This window comes from Vigna umbellata, chromosome 4, assembly GCF_029865625.1.
Source record: "Vigna umbellata cultivar VRB3 chromosome 4, Vumbellata_1.0, whole genome shotgun sequence".
NCBI classification, from domain to species: Eukaryota; Viridiplantae; Streptophyta; class Magnoliopsida; order Fabales; family Fabaceae; genus Vigna; species Vigna umbellata.
The window spans coordinates 48157406-48161356 of record NC_142168.1 but is presented as its reverse complement, the minus strand read 5'-3'; positions in this window follow the sequence as shown (position 1 = coordinate 48161356).

Sequence of the window (3951 nt, the reverse complement as noted above, 5' to 3'; positions counted from 1 at the left end):
CAAAAAACTAAAAAATATGTTTTGTTTATTTTAGAATTTTATTTTAGGGGATAGTTAAACATTTTGAAAATCACATCATATTCGTGCATTTAGTTAAAGGTACTGCCTTAGGGCAGGCGTTGTGGGGTGCTAACACCTTCCCCACGCGTAACCGACTCCCGAACCCAGAATCTGGTTTTCGTGGACCGTGCTTTATCGTTTTATGGTTTTTCCGTAGTTTCCCATAATAAACTATGGTGGCGACTTCAAATCTCTTTTCCAAAATCCGATTTTCTTTTTGGATCGTCATCTCGTCGCGATTCCGGTTGCGACAGTAGAATTCTCTTTAATATGTTTATATGTGTTTTGTAGGGTCTAATAAAGCTAGGAGATCATGAAACAACCAGCCAAGGAGTTGTTTAGCCAAGAGAAGCAAAGGAGTAAAAGGCATAATTTTGCACCATATGAAGCCTGACGTGCATCCAGCACCAGCTGTAATCTTCCACGTGCATCTAGCACCTTTCATGTGCAACCAGCAGCTTCAGAAACGTTTCAGTAGATTCAAGAGATCTCCACGTGGCTCTTCATGTTTTCTTCACACTTGCATAGCTGGGCACTTGCTCCATGGCATCATAGTTAACGTTAGCTAAATAGGCGTGAACCAGGAGCTTTGTTTCTCCTTAAAATAGCTTGCTCCATAGCTTGTAACCTTTACCTTTGATTTGAATGAAGAATTGTTTTCTGTTCATGCTGTCCAGAACTTTCTTCTTATTGAAGGTCACCGAGAGAGAGAACCTGAGAGTTTCCTCTAGCCTCTCTCCCTAACTAGGCTTCCATTCCTAGCATTCCTCTACACATTCCGTATCATATTTCAACACCTAAACCACTTCCTTCATTCCATTTTCTCCATCACCGATTCATCTGTTTTCTTCACCGCATCACTGTTTGATTCAATCCTCCTTTGCCTCAACCTTATCTTCATCACTGAATCATCTACTCTCCTTCAATCCAGTCACCGAACACTGTTTAAAGAGTGGGTTCCAGAGTTTATGCTTCCTCCGATCATAATCATCATAATTCATCTTCTTCCGCTGCAACAAAATGATGTTCATCGTCCTTTCTAGTTCAGATTCCAAAAGTTCCTAGGAGAAGTTCCGTTGATTCCATCTTGCACCAGAATCAGCTGGATCCTTCTTCCATCACTAAGAGTAGAAGAGGAAGCTCCCGCCTCCAGATCCGCCTTTAGAGAGTGGAGGAGGGTGCTGTTGTGTTGCTCCAACCAGAGATACAAAACCTAGAGCACCTGAGTCCTTTAAATAAAGTTGGAAAAAGAGTAGGAACAGGGTCCGATTCAAAAGAGTCGAAATAGAGCAAAAACTGGGCCGGATCTACGATGCACGATGCTTGGGTGCCCCATTTAAGGCGCCCGACATGTAGGGCTTGAGCATTCAATTGGTTGCCCAGGCTTCGGGGGCCGCCACTAGGGTGGCCTAGGAGGGCGCCCAAGTGGCGGACGTCGATGTTTTTGTGCTCAAGCTTCCTGCAGTGCGCTAGAGCTTCATGCGGTTCCCCCTTTAGTGCTTTTCCAGGCCTTTCTAAGCTCTATCTCCTTAGCACTTCATCTCTACTTCCTGTATTCTCTCATTTTCTATCAAAACAAAGGGAATTAGTCATAAAATCATCAAATTCAACCTCAACTCTCATATTCAGACAATTAAATGAAAAAGCATGAGTCCAAGCAAGTTTCTAAGTGAAAAAAGGTGTATTTAATATCAAAATTACATCACAAATAACGGTATTTTCAACCGTTAACACACAACACTAAATATACAGACCCAAATCCGAACCGTTGGTTCCCGACAACGACGCTAAATTTGATCGAGGCTATACCCAAATCAAATTCATGTGCAATTAAGTGCAGTATACTAGGAAGTGACTCCTAGGTCGTCTCTTAAGGACCAATGTGGTTCAAGATAAAACACGTAGTGTGGGGAAGGGTTGGACAGTTTTTTAAATTCAAATTAACACAACAAATAACATAAATTAAAACTATTATTAAAACATGTTGGTTACTAATCAGATTGCAATGCTCCCAAACACGAATCATAAATAAATCATTTGTTCCTATCAACCTCAATCCAACTCGAATCAATCAACTAAGTGGAGACTAAATGGGTTTTCATGACTGCGAATTAAGTGAACACACACAACAAATTTAATCATTTTTGCGCATCACATATTAGACCACTAAGCGTGAACCAATAAGCAATGTACACAACATAAATTAATACAATGCAGATTAACAAGAACATAATCACAATTAAGCTTTAATTATCTCAGAGGAACATTACAATCTTCCTAGTTACCAACCCAATAGATTTAAGCTTCCATTAAAATGAGTTCAAGACAACAAAATCGAATTCTAATCATCATAGGGAAAATGAACAACAACAAACGAAAGATGGCAATGAAAGAATAGATGCAGAAAACGCAATTGAAAATGCAAGCACAAAATGAAAACTTAGTGGGAAAATGCAAACATAATGGAAAACGTAATCAGAATTTGAAACAAAATTGCAATGCATATTTCAAAATGGAGAATGAAAGTGTAGAGAAAGAGAGAAACAAATTGCAATAAAGTGCAAAGAAAGAGAATTAAAATGGAGAATGGAGCTTCAAAAAATGGAAAATAGAGAATAGAGGAGAGAGTTAAGGGTGGTGGTTGTTGGACACTAAAGCCTAGGCTTCCAAGTCAACCCCCAATTTGGGCTTTTCGTAAATATACCCAAAAATGGACCTAAAACTAAATCTGGTTCAAAAACAAAGAAAATGAAATTACAATTGAAGTTAAATTAAAATGTTGATGTGGAGAGTGGTTATTGACATCGTAGCCCTCTAGGAGTCCCAAAATATAATCCTTAAAGTACCTTGAAAATAATACTGGGAATAATTAAGCTCAGATAATACAAATTAATTAAAATAAGAATTACTGGTCAAATTAAGCCCAAATAGCAAAACTAAGGAAATATTGGACAATTAAGCACAATTCACTAATTAAATTTGGTGCGGAAAACTAAGTGAATAAGACAAAATAATGACTCATCACATGATTTCTTGTGAAACCATTTCTTATAAGGAATTAACCTTTCATACCAAGCTTTGGGAGCTTGCTTTAGTCCATATAAGGCTTCTTTAAGTCTAAATATGTGTGTGGGATTGACTTTGCATTTAAACACTGAAGGTTGTTCAACGTACACTTCTTCCTTAATATTGTCGTTTAAGAATGTACTCTTGACATCTATTTGATATAACTTGGTTTTGTTAAACGTCGCGAATGATAAGAGAATGCAAATGGCTTCTAACCTTGCTACAAGAGCATATGTTTTTGTGTAGTCAATTCCTTCTTGTTGAGACTAACCTTTCGCCATTAGTCTAGCTTTGTTCCTCATGACATTTCCATGTTCATCTAACTTTTAGCAATAGACCCATTTAGCTCCAACTATATGCTTTCCATAAGGCAATCAACGAGTTCCCATCATTTTTCTTGAATTGATCAAGTTCTTCTGTCATAGCTTTAATCCAAAAACTATCTTCAAGAGCTTGATTGATGTTTGATGGCTCGATTTGGGAGATGAGAGCAGTAGTTGGTGGATTGTGATACAATCTTGTCCTTACGAATTTGTTGAGACTTTTGATAATTTTCTCTGAGAGATTGATAAACCATTATTTTGTATTATTCACTTAGCTTTCCGCACCAAATTATATTAGTGAATTGTGTTTAATTCTCCATTATTGTCTCATTTTCACTAATTGGGCTAAATTTGATCAATAATTCATATTTTAAATTTAATTTGGATTATTTGAATCTAATTATTCTAATTATTAATTGCAAGACAATTTTGGAATTATTTTAGGAACGCTAGGAATTGCACGAACTAGGAATTAAGGCAGGCTTATTGCGCCGAGGGATCG